Raw genomic sequence first — 17,074 nt, forward strand, 5'->3', positions numbered from 1 at the left:
GCAGTGTTCTATGCTAACTTTGTCAGAGAAGGCAATGGCACCCCACTCCAGTACTCTTGCCTGGAGAATCCTAGGGATGGAGGAGCCCGGTTGGCTTCCATCTATGGGATCGCACAGAGTTGGACATGACTGAAGCGACTTAGCAGCAGCAGCAGCATGCTAACTTTGTGGGGTATTCAGTATCAATCCTCCTCGCACTACACACTCAGATAAACACAGAAACTCATTTAACAAACAAGAAAGGAGATATTTGATGTGATCTCTCACCAAGAATCTGCCTGCATTGCAGGAAACCTGGGTTCAGTTCCTGGATTGGGAAGATCCCCTGGGAAAGGAACCTATCCATGGGAGTCACAAAGAGTACAACATGACTGAGCAACTAACAATATATTACAGCTGACCTAATACATTATAGTTAACCAAAACATAAGATGAGCTGTCAGAGATGATACCTAAATGATATGATAGAATATGATATTATATAATAGAGCATTGTTTTGATAGAAGAGTAGAATACAAGTTTCCTAAAAAATTAATCTAAAAAATAAAAAAGTATATCAGTTCAGTCGTTCAGGCATGCCTGATTCTTTGCGACCCCATGGACAGCAGCATCTAGACTTCTTTGTCTATCACCAACTCCCAGAGCTTACTCAAACTCATGTCCATTGAGTCGGTGATGGCATCCAACCATATCATCCTCCGTCATCCCCTTCTCCTCCCACCTTCAATCTTTCCCAGCATCAGGGTTTTTCCAATGAGTCACTTCTTCACATAAGGTGGCCAAAATATTGGAGTTTCAGCTTCAACATCAGTCTTTCCAGTGGATATTCAGGACTGATTTCCTTAGGATGGACTGGTTGGGTCTCCTTGAGGTCCAAGGAACTCTCAAGAGTCTTCTCCCCCACCAGAGTTAAAAAGCATCAATTCTTCCACACTTAGCTTTCTCTATAGTCCCAATCTCACATCCAAACATGACTACTGGAAAAAACATAGCTTTGACTAGATGGACCTTTGTTGGCAAAGTAATATCTCTGCTTTTTAATATGCTCTAGGTTGGTCATAGCTTTTCCTCCAAAAAACAAGTGTCTTTTAATTTCATGGCTGCACTCACCATTGTAGTGATTTTGGAATCCAAGAAAATAAAGTCTGCCGTTGTTTTCATTGTTTCCCCATCAATTTGCCATAAAGATATGGGACCGGATGCCATGATCATAATTTTCTGAATCTTGAGTTTTAAGCCAACTTTCTCACTCTCCTCTTTCACTTTCATCCAGAGGCTCTTCAGTTCTTCTTCACTTTCTGCCATAAGGATGGTGTCATTTGCATATCTGAGGTTATTAATATTTCTTCCAGCTATCTTGATTCCAGCTTGTGCTTCATCCAGCCCAGCATTTCACACAATGTATTCTGCATATAAGTTAAATAAGCAGGGTGACAATATAAATCCTTGATGTACTCCTTTCCTGATCTGCAAAGAGTCTGTTTTTCCATGTCCAGTTCTAACTGTTGCTTCTTGACCTGCATAGAGATTTCTCAGGAGGCAGGTCAGGTGTCTGGTATTCCCATCTCTTTAAGAATTTTTCAAAGTTTGTTGTGATCTACATAGTCAAAGGATTTGGCACAGTCAATAAAGCAGAAGTAAATGTTTTTCTGGAACTCTCTTACTTTCTCAATGATCCAACAGATGTTGGAAATTTGGTCTCTGGTTTCTCTGCCTTTTCTAAATCCAGCTTGAACATCTAGAAGTTCATGGTTCACATACTGCTGAAGCCTGGCTTGGAGAATTTTGAGCATTACTTTACTAGCATGTGAGATGTGTGCAATTGTGTGGTAGTTTGAGCATTCTTTAGCATTGCCTTTCTTTGCAATTGGAATGAAAACTGACCTTTTCCAGTCCTGTGGCCACTGCTGAGTTTTCCAAATTTGCTGCCATATTGAGTGCAGCACTTTCACAACATCATCTTTCAGGATTTGAAATAGCTCAACTGGAATTCCATTACCTTCACTAACTTTGTTCATAGTGATGCTTTCTAAGGCCCACTTGACTTCACATTACAGCATATCTGGGTCTAGGTGAGTGGTCACATGATCATGATTATTTGGGTATGAAGATCTTTTTTATACAGTTTTTCTGTGTATTCTTGCCACTTCTTCTTAATATCTTCTGCTTCTGTTAGATCCATACCATTTCTGTACTTTATTTTTCCCATCTTTTCATGAAATTTTCCCTTGGTTTCTCTAATTTTTTGAGGAGATTTCTAATCTTTCCCATTCTATTGCTTTCTTCTATTTCTGATCCCTGAAGAAGGCTTTCTTATCTCTCCTTGCTATTCTTTGGAACTCTGCATTCAAATGGGTATATCTTTCCTTTTCTACTTTGCCTTGGCTTCTCTTTTCTCAGCTATTTGTAAGGTCTCCTCAAACAACCAGTTTGCCTTTTTGCATTTCTTATTCTTGGGATGGTCTTGGTCACTGGCCCCGTACAATGTCAGGAACCTCAATGTTATGGAAAAATATATAATATAGCATTTAACAAGAAACAAATAATATTAAATTTACTTCAAACAATGCTATGATTTGTTATTAAATTTTACATACCTTTCATACATTCAACTTATTTGCAACATTTTATCCAAATTTTGTTATATAAAAGTTGAAAAAATAGGACATCTATTCACCTTTCTCCCAAACTCCCCAATGTTAATGTTTTACATTTTCACTATTTTATAATTCTTTCTCTGTGTATGTAAGGTATAGTTGAGGCCGAGGCAGAAAAGGAGAGACAACCTCAACAGAAGCAGGTTACCTTCATCCAGGCAAGGAGGGGTGACAGTCAGCCTAAGGACCAGGATGAGCACTGAGAGAGATCAGGGAGGCTCCATATTTATAGGGAGGTTTGTTGAAGCAATAAGGGAAACCTTAATCAGGTGAGATATTTTGGATATTCTTTAGTTGAGATGGCATTTGTAGTTGGGCAGGGAGTGATAAGTCTTCTGGGCAGGTGTAGGGGGTGGAAGGGTCTGGATAGGGTGTAATAAGTTCCATATAGATACAACTGGCCTGGAACATCAGGGTGGGACCTAAAGTTCTGTTTTGTTTTCTCCAAAGCTAGATGATTCAGCAAGGGCCTTTGAGACTGTTGTTTTATTTTTCTATGCCCAAAGACTCCTTCAGTATACACACCTAAACATATAGTTTACTGACACATTTGTTAGTTACAATCATGTAGCACTTTTACCTCTAAATATATCAAATCATATATGTGCATAATTTTTACACAACCATAATACAATTGTCACGCGAGTGTATGTTCCTCGGTTCTTTGTCTCATCACAACAAAGATTTGGAGCAACTGACATTAAAGCCCTCGGCGCATCACAGCTCTCGGGTCTTGGACAAACCGTGTTACAGCTCTTAGGCAAACCAGTGTTACAGCTCCATTTTATTTAGAAGATAGCAGGAGAATCCAAGACTCGAAGAGAAGAGAGTGGAGGAGTGCTTGGGGAGGGAGAAAGAGAGAGAGAGAAAGAAAGAGAGAGAGTGCACGCGCGCATGCACGCGGGATAGAGAGTCCGAGAGAAAGCGCTTTGGCTCCTCCTTTTATATTCTGTTTCCTCCACCTGGGCCTGCCCTAGGCAAATTGGGCTTAGCCAGGAGTGCTGTTTGTTCTGCCTGAAGTCTTCACTCTGGTCCTTCCTTTGACCTTCCTTGTCTTTTAGCCACTGCCATTTTGGACTTCTTTTCCCTATTCTACCTACCTAACATTCCCCCCGTCAAGAGATGGGAGGCCCAATTTTTTGGGAATAGGGGCATCAAGGTCTTTCTGGCTACTTCCTGCTGAACTGGGGCGGCAAGGGATATTGGGCCTCCCCCTCTTGCTAGTCTCAATCTTCAGAGTCCCTATAGCGGTGTCCAAGAGTGTGTGATATTTTCTGTGGTCAGCTGTAGTTTTATATCTTTATTGAACTGGCACTGCATGTTGTAGCTGGTTGACCTGGGCAGAGACAAAACAGGTTAGACAATTGACAGTACATGGAATAATCATAAGCATCATCAATATAGCATAACGAGGACTAGTAGGGACATTGGTCAATTTTAAATTCACATGGCCAGGATGGCTCAAGTCTCTCCTTGTTCAGGGATCAGAAGATCTATCTCCTGTCTGTTTTGGAGTACAGTCTCTGTCAAGCTGTGTTGGCTCCTTAGAGCTATCCTGAGAAATCTTATCCCCAGAAACCAGATTTTTGGGGTGTTCATTAGAATGACACTCATTGGTAACTCTGAATAGGTATCTGAGATCTCTCAGGGGCGCACAGGTATATCGAGTGTCCTCTTCTGTTTTCTTCTATGGCTTGACTCGTGAGTAGTGAATCCAGGAGTCATTTCCTGGTACCTTGACTGCTGTGGGGGTAGAAAGTATTACAGGGTAGGGGCCCTTCCATGTGGGCTGGAGTTGAGCCTTTGGGGACCCATCTTTCCAGACTTTAATTAGGACTTGAGTCCCTGGAGCATACAGTGGTGACTCTTTAGAATCTTTTGGGTCCTGGTTCATACCCCACAAGCGTATATCCTGTTGGAATTGCCCAATGGCCATGGTATAAGACTGGAGGGTCTGAAACTCTGGATCTAGGAAGAGGTCATTGACATAAACAAAAGGTCTCCCATATAGCATCTCATAAGGACTAAGACCAACCTGTTCCTTAGGGGCAATGCGGGTGTGGAGGAGAGCTATTGGTAAAGCCTCCTTCCATCCCAGGGAGGTCTCCTGGGTTATCTTTCTTATTGCTGATTTTAAGAATTGATTGGCTCTTTCTACTTTTCCTGAATATTGAGGCCTCCAGGCATAATGGAGATAATAAGCAATGCCCAATGCTTCCGAGACTCCTTGGGTGACCTTAGAAGTAAATGATGTCCCATTGTCACTTTGTAATGACCTGGGCAGGCTAAATCTTAGAATGATTTCATGGAGCAGTTTTTTTACCACCTCCTCAGCCTTCTCAGTCTGGGTGGGAAAGCCTTCAATCCATCCTGTGAATGTATCTATCATGACTAATAGGTATTTATACCCTTGAGAAACTGGCATCTGGGTGAAGCCCATCTGCCAGTCCTCTCCTGGTAGGCCCCACATCGTTGGATGGGCTGGGCCAGCTGGGGTCTTTGAGCTCCTTGAGGGTTGTTTAATTGGCAAATGGGACAAGAGGAGACCACCTGTCTTATAGTTGTTTGGAGGCCTGTTTCTCTGAAGGGCCTTTCTAGTAATCTTTGAAGGGCCTTTTCTCTTAAATGAGTAGTGGCATGTAAGGAGTTAACCAACTTCCATTGGAGGTTTCCAGGAAGAAAAAGGAGTCCCTCCTTTTGGAACCACCCCATATGATCTTCTTGAAAGCCCTTGCTCTTAGCTTTAAGAGTCTCACCTCCAGTATATGAAGGAGTTTTTGGCAAATTAGTCTGTGGAACTAAGGTGGCAATCCCTATTAGGTCATGGTTCTGTAATGCTGCTCTCCTAGCTGCCTGATCAGCTGCTTGGTAACCTCATGCCACTTCCATGTTCCCTTTTTGGTGTCCTTTACAGTGGGAGACTGAAATCTCAGTGGGCAGATCGACTGCCTCCAAGAGTCAAAGAATCTGATCACCATATTTGATTGGGGACCCTCGGGTGCAAGTGGCCCCTTTCTTTCCAAACAGCTGCATGTGCATGTAGCACTAGAAAGGCATACTTGGAGTCAGTGTAAATGGCTATTCTTTTTCCTTTTCCCAGCTCTAAAACTCGAGTCAGGGCTATGAGCTCAGCTAATTGGGCTGAAGTACCTGGTGGCAGAGGCTTAGCCTCTATGGTCTCAAAATTGGAGACTACTGCACACCCAGCTCTTCTTTTTCCATTCAAGACAAAGCTGCTTCCATCAGTGTACCAGATTTCCTCAGGATTGGTCAGAGGATCTTCTGACAATCCCTCTCGGGGTTTTGTCCAGTGGTCCAAGGTTTCTAGACAAGAGTGAAATGGGAGAGAGCCCTCGGGGGTAGGTAGGAGGGTGGCTGGGCTAAGAACCTCACAAGGGGATATAGTGAGGCCTGGATTTTCCATCAGCATTACTTGATATCTGAGGATTCTTTGATCAGACATCCATAAATAGCCTCTCCAATTTAGGAGTTGTTTTATTTGGTGGCTGGTAAAAATAGTTAGTTTGCCCCCAAAGGAGAGTTTTAAAACATCTTCTATCATGATGGCAATAGCTGCAAGATTTCGAAGGCAGGGGGGCCAACCTCGGGAAGTTAGATCAAGCCTCTTGGATAAGTAAGCTACAGGCTGGGGCTCAGATCCCAACCTTTGAGTTCACACTCCCAAGGCTCTTCCCTCTCTTTCATGGACATAAAGTTGGAATGCTTTTTCTGGGTCTGGCAACCTCAAGGCAGGTGCCTGAGTTAAGTCCTGTTTTAGTGTAGCCTCTGCCTCCTTTTGAGGAGTTCCCCACATCAGTGGGATTGAATCATCTCGTCCCTTTAAGCTTTCATATAAGGGCTGGGCAATTAGACCATAGTTGCGTATCCAGATTCTACAATAACCAGTTAGCCCCAGGAAAGCTCGCAATTGTTTTCGAGTCATGGGGGAGGGCAACTGGAGGATTCCTTGTACCTGATCAGAGGACAGCCTCCTGGACCCGTGTGTAATCTGAACTCCCAGGTAAGTGACCTTTGTCTCGACCATCTGTGCCTTAGCACGGGAGACTTTATATCCCCTTTCTGCCAAGAAGTTTAGAACATGAATTGCATGTTGTTGGGCACTTTTCTCATCTCTGGAGAGCAGATTAGTAGGTCATCTATGTATTGTAATATTTTCCCATTAGGTCCCAGGTCCAGATCTAGGAGATCCCGGCTAAGGGCCTGTCCAAACAGGTGGGGGCTATCTCTGAACCCCTGAGGTAATACTGTCCAAGTCATCTGTTGGTGTTTTTCTCCTGGGGCTTCCCACTCAAAGGTAAAGAGGTATTGGGATTCTTTAGCCAGTGGTATGTAAAAAAATGCATCTTTGAGATCCAAGAGTGTAAACCATTTGGCACTGGGTGGGATTTCTCCCAAGATTACATAGGGATTGGGTACTGTGGGATGGAGGGGGACTACAGCTTCGTTTATAATCCAGAGATCTTGAACCATTCACCAGGTTCCGTCTTTTTTCTTTACTGAGAGGATTAGGGTGTTACATGGCAAACTGGTGGGGACCAATAGTCCACAAGCAAGGAATTTATTTATTAAAGGCTGTAGTCCCTCCCAAACCTCTCTTTTGAGAGGATATTGTTTCCGGTTAGGAAACCGAGTAGGATCTCAGAGGACAATGATGACTGGTTCAGCTTGGTGGGCTCGTCCAGGAATCCCCTGATCCCACACCTGGGGGTTAATTTTGTCTTCCCATAGTTTTTGGTCCCTCTCTATTGAAGGTGTAATGGGTTCTTCAGTAGTAGCCAGGAGCTGTAGAGCTCTAGGGGCTGAAAAACTTCCCATCACAAGGGTGGTCCCCAGTTTTGTGAGTATATTTCTTCCCAATAAGGGGGTAGGACACTCAGGGACCACCAGAAACTGGTGGAAAAATATTTGTCCATCCCAGCAACAAAGAAGTGTTCGGGTGAATCTTTTAGTAGTTGCTTTTCCTGTAGCACCCAAAATGGTACAGGTTTGGGAGGAGAAGGCTCCAGAGTAGGAGATCAAGACAGAGTAGGTAGCCCCTGTGTCAACCAAGAAATTCTCCGACCTACCTGCCACATCCAGTTGCACCCTTGGCTCCAGCCCTGTAATGGTTATCTGTGACAGGTGGGCTGGCTGGAGTGGGCCGCTTCAGTCCTCTTGAACCATCATGAGAGTAGGCTTGGTGCTTGACCTTGAGGCTCATGGGTCCTGAGGGCAGAGTGCCGCCCAATGTCCCAGTTGATGGCATTTGTGGCAAGCCATTCTAGGAGACTTGTCACGGTTTGGACACTCTTCGGCCCAATGCCCCACTTGTCTACAGATCAGGTATCTGTCTTGTGCCTTGTCCCTCAAGGACTCAGGGTTTGCCATAGGGCTTCTCTGGAGGCGGCCGGCATCTAGGCATGCCTTGTCTCTTTCTTTCTCTCCTTCTCCTGGGCCTTGGCCTTCTTCTCCTGTTCTGTTATAAGAGGTATTGGTGGCTGTCTGGACCATCTCATCTAAAGAGGCAGCAGGGTCCTGCTGTTGTAGCTGCTGTAATTTAATTCTGATATCCGATGCACATTGGGACAGGAATTTGTCCTTTAAAATCACCCGTCCCTCATAAGAGTCTAAGTCCAGGTTGGTAAACTTTTGGAGTGCCTCTTTTAGCCTCTCCAGAAAGGCAATGGGGTCCTCATTGGGCTCCTGAGTTATTGCTGAGACTGGGCACAGTCCCACAAGTAATAGGCTTCTTTCTGTTTCCATAGGTAGACTTCCTTAGGGGTGAGTCTTTCTGAAGCTTATCCTACCCAGAACGGTTGCAACCTGAGAGCCAGGCGTCCTCAGGTCAGGGTGCAGATCCCCAGGCAGGCTGAGGCGTGACAGCCTCCTAGAGATCGAATCCCCGGACAGGTCGAGGCATGACGGCCTCCCGAGGATTGGGTCCCTAGGCAGGTCAAGGCGTGATGACCTCCTGGGACCCCCCAGACTGGAGTTTGGGCGTCCCCAAGATCTCCAGTATGACCAGTGCTGGGTAGGATTAGGGGCTGGATATTATAGAGTATTTCCCTCCCAAGGCCAGCTACTTTCTGGTTGTCTCTCCAGAAGATTGTAGAAACCCTGTGGGTCTGGATGGGCCTCAGGAAAAGAGCATGAAACAGGAGGGAAGGGGGCAGAGCACAACCTTTGAAAGAATGACATAGCATAAGTGTATAATGTAAACCAATTAAAATCAATTGGATCCAAGATGACAAGTCAAATTCAAGTAAACCTTAATCCCCAATCTATAAGCCAACAGACACAACCAGAGGTGGCAAGACAGCTCCAAGGCACAAGGTCAAAAGAGGGAGGAGTGGGTGGTTCCCCAATGGCTGGGATGATCCTCTCACTCATTAGCATATGAATTCCATCCCCTCACAAAACCTAGCCAGGCCTCATACCATGGCCGCAGCCCTTGCCCTCGGCAATGGTTCACACCCTGAAGAGTGGCTTATCTCTGGATCGTAACAAATCTACCTCTTATCGCTTTGTCTCTCAATGAATTTTTGCAATGAGACATCAGAGCCTGAGTTTCACTAGTTTTGGCCAGGCTTGAGTCCCAGGAGAAAGCTGAAGGACAGGAGGAAAAAGCAGTGGGAAAAACATGCCAAGGAATCCCCTTCATAGCCCGCTGGAAATTTTGCTAAATATCTGACTGGTGATCACAGTTTCATTGGCCTAATCTTTGGCAGAGAAGAGAAGGGACAGAAAAACCCCCACCAGCTTGTGTAACAGCTACTGGGGCTCAGCAGATAGCGCCTTTAGGACATGCTGAGGAGTAGCCTCTCCAGAGTCCCTCAATTGTGCCCCTGTCGCCCGCCTGTTTGCGGGAGGTTCGAGGAAACAAGAAACGAGAGATTGTAAAAGTCCCTCCAGCCATAGGAGCGAGGACCTCTTACCTTAACTGGAGGTCTTCTGGAATCTGAGACTGGGCCGCGTGAGCTTTCTGCTGAGTTCGTTTTTCGCTGTCCCGGTTTCCAGCACGATGGGCCCTCCCCTGAGCTGGGTTTCTTCGCCTTCTGCTTCTAGCGTGGGAACTTCGCTGAGTTGGGCTCCTGCTGTGCTTGGCCTCTTCCACGCAGAGGTTGTTTCAGCCAGGTTATATCCGAGTTACAGCACCATAGATGTCACGCGAGTGTATGTTGCTCGGTTCTTCGTCTCATCACAACAAAGATTTGGAGCAACGGACATTAAAGCCCTCAGTGCATCACAGCTCTCGGGTCTTGGGCAAACCGTGTTACAGCTCTTAGGCAAATCAGTGTTACAGCTCCATTTTATTTAGAAGATAGCAGGAGAATCCAAGACTCGAAGAGAAGAGAGTGGAGGAGTGCGTGGGGAGGGAGAGAGAGAGAGAAAGAGAGAGAGAGCGCGTGCACATGCAGGCAGGAGAGAGAGTCCGAGAGAAAGCACTTTGGCTCCTCCTTTTATATGCTGTTTCCTCCACCTAGGCCTGCCCTAGGCAAATTGGGCTTAGCCAGGGGTGCTGTTTGTTCTGTTTGTTCTGCCTGAGGTCTTCACTCTGGTCCTCAGACCTTCCTTGTCTTTTAGCCACTGCCATTTTGGACTCCTTTTCCCTATTCTACCTAACACAATTATCAAAATCAAAAATTTATCAGTTATGTGATATATCTAATTTAGAGGCTGCCTGCAAATTTTACTAATTGTCCTATTTTCCCCTTTGTTGCAAAAGGAAAAATAAATGTTTCTTTTTCAGGACTGAGATCCACCTCAGCCTTAAAGGTTGCACTTATTTCATTGCCTTAGTCTTTAAATTTGTAACATGGAATAATTTTTCAGTTTTTGACTTATTTTTACAATGTAGAGATCTATCCTAAATTTAAAACAATCAATTTTAATCTATAATAACTTCTTAGCAACCTGTTTTCCCTCCATAAAAAAAAAATTTAGTTCTAACTGTATGTGCACTCAAGGTCCAGCATTAACTTTCAGTTTCATAGCTCTTCAGATTTATTATCAAAACTAACTGCTATATAAACAGAAAAAAATTCAAAAGGAAAATGTGCTCAAAATTTAGTTGATTTTACCAGAAAAACCCTTACAACTGAATTCCTTTCTTGGATATAAATATACATCATAGACCAGGTCAGGAATCCCTGTCTTTTTCTCCTAAAGAAAGGTTAAAGAATATTTCCTAGTCAAGGTCACAGATAACACACATTTTGGTTTAGAACAGAAGTCACAAATCTTCCCCTTAGACTGTATTTTTAAGTGACTCAGAAGGAGTGGCAGAGGAAGTGTCAAAGGCAGCTTCATATAGCACTTGAAACCCTTGTAAAATTTCAAGATCTTTCTAAACAAAGTCAGTGATTTCTCTGGGCAAGAATCTTGCATAGTGTTAAAAAGTGAAACAGGATAATTCTATATATCACAAGGCTTGAATGACAAAAGAAAAGCCAGTTCTTCCTAGAGGCAAAACATGCCAAAACTCAATCACCTAAAAAGTAAACTACTCAAGCTCAATTCCTTCTTATCCCTGAAACCATGAGTTCTTAAATGATCTAGACTGTTCCTCTCCATTAAAGTCTAAATCACACATGTAAATTTGGATGCAGATCTCTGGAAAAAAGACAGATGGATGATTGTAAAGCAAATACAGATTTGAAGTCCCAAAATAATGAGTTCTAATTTTCTTTGAGGGAATCAGATCTAAGGTGACTTCAGAAGAGGAAGAAAAGTTAGAAAACCAGAATAAGGAAAAAATGTTTTGAAGTAACATGGGCAAAGATGAGAGAGGGCATGACACACCTGTGAAAATGTTTAGATTCTACTCTGACTGAAGCAGAGAGTTTATGTAGAAAGGAATGGTAGAGACGTGGTAAGAAGTAAGGTTATATAACTAGGCTGTGGTCATATCATATTTGATACTTTTTTGTTCTTGTGGGATTCTGTATAGAAGACTACAGGGATCTAAGCAAGATTTAAACAGTGGAGTGAGTTAATGTCTAAATCAGATTTATATTTTGAATAATGTCTTAGATTCTGATGGGAAATATTAATGGATTAGGGAAGGAGTGAACACTGAAGGAGGAAAGTTGATTAAGAAGAGATAATGAGAAATAGAGCCATGGTAAAAATTAAAAAAAAAAAAAAAGGTGTAGGTTTCAGTGTTAGTATATTTGAGATTAGTGATTAAAATATGTAACATTGTTATGCTTTTCAAGATCTTGTCCTCCTGCCTTCTCTTGCCACTTTGCCTTAATACAGTTGACGCTTGAACAATGTGGGTTTGAATTACACTTATATGTGGATATTTTTCAATTGTAAATACTATAGTACTTATGATCTGTGGTTGAACCTGTGGGTTCAGAGGAACTGTGGATACAGAGAGTGGACTACATATCATCCTAAAATTAATCCCTGTGTTATTTAAGGGTCAACTGTACTTCAAAACCATCATATAGGCAGGTATTTCATATGTATTTCAGGAAAAGAAATGCAGATGTTGTGCATTGTGAAAGAATAGAACTTTCATTTACTTAAAGTTTATTATATTCCTCTGCTCACTAGGAACTTTCTAATGCCAGTTAGCTCAAGTCTTGCATACCACATCTTGTCCTTTAATGAATGAGAATCACCCTTAGCCAAAGAAAAGGAAGTGATATAAGAGAGGTCTTAGGGGTAGAAACACACAAGAGAGTTTCATTAAGCTATTTGAGTGTACAGCTTTTTTGTTTTGTTTTGTTTTGTTTTTAGTGATAATTTATAAATAAAATAAAGATTCGTTCAGGAGGAATTTGCTTTCCCACAGTAAAGACAGAAAACATGAGTATAATATGGGTACACTGAATTTGAAGGATCTGTAATAGCACTGTCTAATAGAAACATAAGAGTAACAAATGTGACATGTAATTTCAAATTTTCTATTAGCCACATTTTAAAAAGTTAAGAGAAAAGGCAAAAATAGTTCAAACAGTGTATTTTATTTAACCTGATTACATACATATACATAAATATGTTTATATATGCCTAATATGTATACAAAAACAAACAAATATATTCTCTTAAAAGCACAATATAATCATACATATAGTATTCATGTAAATCTGAAATTTATGAGGTTATTGTTTCATTTAAAAGTGAACCAGAGCATAATTCTGCAAGATGGGAGACTCCAAATTCAGCATGGGAAGCTCCAAAGTATCCGTCCCCCACGGAGACATTGATCCATCAATATGTAGATTGATTCCCTTTGTAAGAAATTCAGAAGCCAGTTAAGAGACTCCTCCACTCAGGCAAGCACAAAATCAGCCACACTGAAACTGGTAGGAAATTGATGGCTTTTACCAGAGTCCCTCTGTGTCAACAATGACAAAATAGCAAGAGGTCAGAAATATAAGAGTATGGTTTATATATGACATTGAAGTTGCTCAATTTAAAGTAGATTGTTATAACTTTAGGATGTTTGATGCAATTGCAATGATAACTACAAATAAAACTGTATGTATACAAAAAGTGAAATGAGAGGGGAATCAAAACATGTCACTACAAATAATCAACAAAACACAAAAGAGGCAACAAGAGAGTAAAGAAGGGGAAAAATGAAACAACACATACAGAAAATAACAAAATAACAATAGTAAGTCATTTCCAGTCAATAATTACTCTAAACTCACATGAATTAAAAGTCTTGGTTAAAAATACACAGATATGCTGAATGGGTAAATAAACAGGATGTTACTATATATATTGTCTAAACTAAAAGAAACTCTCTTTAGATTTATGAACATACAAGGAATAAAGTGAAAGAATGGAAAAAGATATTTCATAAAGATGGTAACTAAAAGAGAACAGGGAGTGGCTGTAAGAAACAAACAAACAAACAATGGACTTTAATGATAAAAGGGTCCATTCACAAGAATGCTACACACACACACACACATCCAATATCAGATATCACAAACATATGAAGCAAACATTGACAAAATTGAACCACAAAACAGAGCAATGCAGTAACAGTGGGAGATTTCACCCCCTCCCCCCATCAATAATGAATACATTAGTGAGACTGAAGATCAACAAAGAAACAGAGGACTTGAGCAACACTATAGACCAAATGGATCTAACAGGTACATTGAAACATTTCATCCTACAGTAGCAGAATTCATATTCTCAAAACACACAGAACATTCTCCAGAATCAGTCATATGTTAGGTCACAAAAGAAGCCTCGACAAATTCAAGAGGATTGGAATCATATCAAGTATCTCTTACAACTGTAGTGAAATGAAACTAAAATCAATAGCAGAGGAGAAGTTCAAAAATTCACAAAGATATGGAAATTAAACACTACACTTTGAACAACCAATGAGTCAAAGAAGAAATCAAAAAAGAAATTATAAAATGTTTTGAGACACAAAAACATAATCCATCAAATATTATAGGATACAACAACAATAACAAAAAAAAGTACTAAGAAGAAAATTATCTCAATAAACACCAACAATTTAAAAAGAGGAAAGGCCTCAAATAATTTGATTTTACACCTCAAGGAATAAAGAAGACCTAAGCCAAAACTTAGCAGAAGGAATGAAATAATAAAGATTAGAGCAGAATTAAATGAAATGTAAAATGTTTTTAAAAAATTTAAAAATATATGAAACTGAGTTGATTTTTCAGGAATCAATCTTCCTGACTTCAGATTATACTACAAAGTTACAGTCATCAAGACAGCATGGTACTGGCACAAAAACAGAAATATAGACCAATGGAACAAGATAGAAAGCCCAGAAATAAGCCCATAGATGTATGGGTACCTTATTTTTGCCAAAGGAGGCAAGAATGTACAATGGGGCAAAGACAGCCTCTTCAATAAATGGTGCTGGGAAAACTGGACAGCAACATGTAAAAGAATGAAATTAGAACACTTCCTAACACCATACACAAAGATAAACTCAACATGGATTAAAGACCTAAATGTAGGACCAGAAACTATAAAACTCTTAGAGGAAAACACAGGCAGAACACTCCATGACATAAATCAAAGCAAGAACGTCTGTGACCACCTCCTAGAGTAATAGAAATAAAAACAAAAGTAAACAAGTGGGATGTGATTAAACTTAAGAGCTTTTGCACAACAAAGGAAACTACAAGTAAGGTGAAAAGACAACCCCCAGAATGGGAGAAAATAATAGCAAATGAAACAACTGACAAAGGATTAATTTCCAAAATATACAAGCAGCTCATACAACTCAATACCAGGAAAACAAACAACCCAATCAAAGAGTGGGAAAAAGACCTAAACAGACATTTCTCCAAAGAAGACATACCGATGGCTAACAAACACAGAAAAAGATGCTCACCATTGCTCATTATTAGAGAAATGGAAATCAAAACCACAATGAGATATCACCTCATACAGGTCAGAATGGCCATCATCAAAAAGTCTACAAACAATAAATGCTGGAGAGAGTGTGGAGAAAAGGGAGCACTCTTCCACTGTTGGTGGAAATGTAAATTGACCCAGCCACTATGGAAAACAGTTTGAAGAATTCTTAAAAAATTAGGATTTCTCAAATTATCAACAAACTTTACTAAGCTTTATCCAGACTAATGAAGAGTTTCAGTATCAGTTCCGTCACTCAGTCGTGTCCAACTCTATGCGACCCCATGAACTGCAGCATGCCAGGCCTCCCTGTTTATCAATAACTCCTGGAGTTTACCCAAGCTCATGTACACTGAGTAGATGATGCCATCCAATCATCTCAACCTCTGTCGTCCCCTTCTTCTCCTGCCCTCAATCTTTCCCAGAATCAGAGTCTTTTCAAATGAGTCAGCTCTTCACATCAGGTCACCAAAGTATTGGAGTTTCAGCTTCAACATCAGTCCTTCCAATGAATAATCAGGACTGATCTCCTTTAGGATGGACTGGTTGGATTTCCTTGCAGTGCAAGGGACTCTCAAGAGTCTTCTCCACCACCACAGTACAAAAGCATCAATTCTTCGGCACTCAGCTTTCTTTATAGTCCAACTCTCACAAGCATACATGACTACTGGAAAAACCATAGCCTTGAGTTAGATGGATCTTTGTTGGCAAAGTAATGTCTCTGCTTTTTAATATGCTCTCTAGGTTGATCATAACTTTCCTTCCAAGGAGGAAGCATCTTTTAATTTGAAGACGCAAAATATTTAAATAAAGTCATAAATAAAAAATGAGAAAATGCAACTAATGCCACAGAGATAAAAAGGATCATAAGTGACAAGTAGAACAATTTTATTCCAACAAAATGGAAAACCCAGAAGAAATAGCTTCATAGAACTACACATTTTTTTAAGAATGAATCATGTAGAAACAGAATACCTGAACAGACTTATAACTAGTAAGAAAATTTAATCAGTATTTACAACCTTTCAATAAAGAAATGCCTAGGACCAGATATCTTCATTAGAGAATTCTATCAAACATTTAAAGAATGTCAAATCCTCAAAATCTGAGATAAAGGAACACTTCCAAACTCATGTTATGTGGCCAACATTACCCTGATACCAAAGCGAAATAAGAAACTACAAGAAAACAACCACAACAACGATAGGCTAATATCTATGATAAATATTGATGCAACGATTCTCAAATACTAACAAACTGAATTCAAGTGCACGTTCAAAGGACAATACAAATATCTATGTTAAGATACAGAGTTCAACATACAAAAAAAAAGATCAATGAATGTGATACAACAAAACAAAAGAATGAGCGACATAACCATACAACCACCTTAATGCAGAACAGCATTTGACAACATTCAACATCCATTTATGATCAAAATGCTTAAACTAGGAATATAAGGAAATTACATCATAAAGGCCATATATGAAAAGCCTATAACTAACATTATACTTCATGGTGAAAAACTAAAAGTTTTTCTGGTAAAATCAGGAGCAAAAAAAGGACGCCTATTTAGTATATTTAACAAAGTAGTGGTAGTTGTACTAGAGCAATTAGGCAAGAAAAAGAAGAAAAGACATTCATATCTGAAAAGAGGCAGTAGAATTCTCTCTGTTCTCAAATAACATTATCTTATACTTTAAAACCTCTAAAGATTCCACAAGAAAACCTCTAGTGCTAACAAAATCAGCATACAAAAATCAGTTACATTTATGTACCCTAACAACAAATGATTCAAAAAGGACATTATGAAAACAATTCTATTTAAAATAGAAATTAAAAAAAAAAAACTTAGTAACTAACTTAATCAAGGAGGTGAGAGACTTGTACACTGAAAACTATAAAACATTGAACGAAATGTAAAAACACACAAATAAATGGAAAGATATCTGTATTCATGGATTGAAAAACCAAGTATTTTTTAAATACCTATGTTTAATACCTAAATTAAAAACAATATATGAATATGTCATTTTTT

The 17,074-nt window shown here is 40.4% G+C and overlaps 1 long non-coding RNA gene across 1 annotated transcript; it reads right to left on the minus strand.

The window, feature by feature from the left end:
* Positions 1 to 2,552: 2,552 nt before the first annotated feature.
* LOC129643933 (uncharacterized) lies at positions 2,553 to 10,273 on the minus strand. The gene is made up of 3 exons (XR_008710607.1): positions 9,594 to 10,273; positions 5,809 to 5,982; positions 2,553 to 3,994 (listed from the first exon to the last, which is right to left on the minus strand). It is a non-coding gene; the product is annotated as an uncharacterized LOC129643933 (long non-coding RNA).
* Between the last annotated feature and the right edge of the window lie 6,801 nt (positions 10,274 to 17,074).

Source organism: Bubalus kerabau, chromosome 2 (assembly GCF_029407905.1).
Source record: "Bubalus kerabau isolate K-KA32 ecotype Philippines breed swamp buffalo chromosome 2, PCC_UOA_SB_1v2, whole genome shotgun sequence".
In the NCBI taxonomy this organism is placed as follows: domain Eukaryota; kingdom Metazoa; phylum Chordata; class Mammalia; order Artiodactyla; family Bovidae; genus Bubalus; species Bubalus kerabau.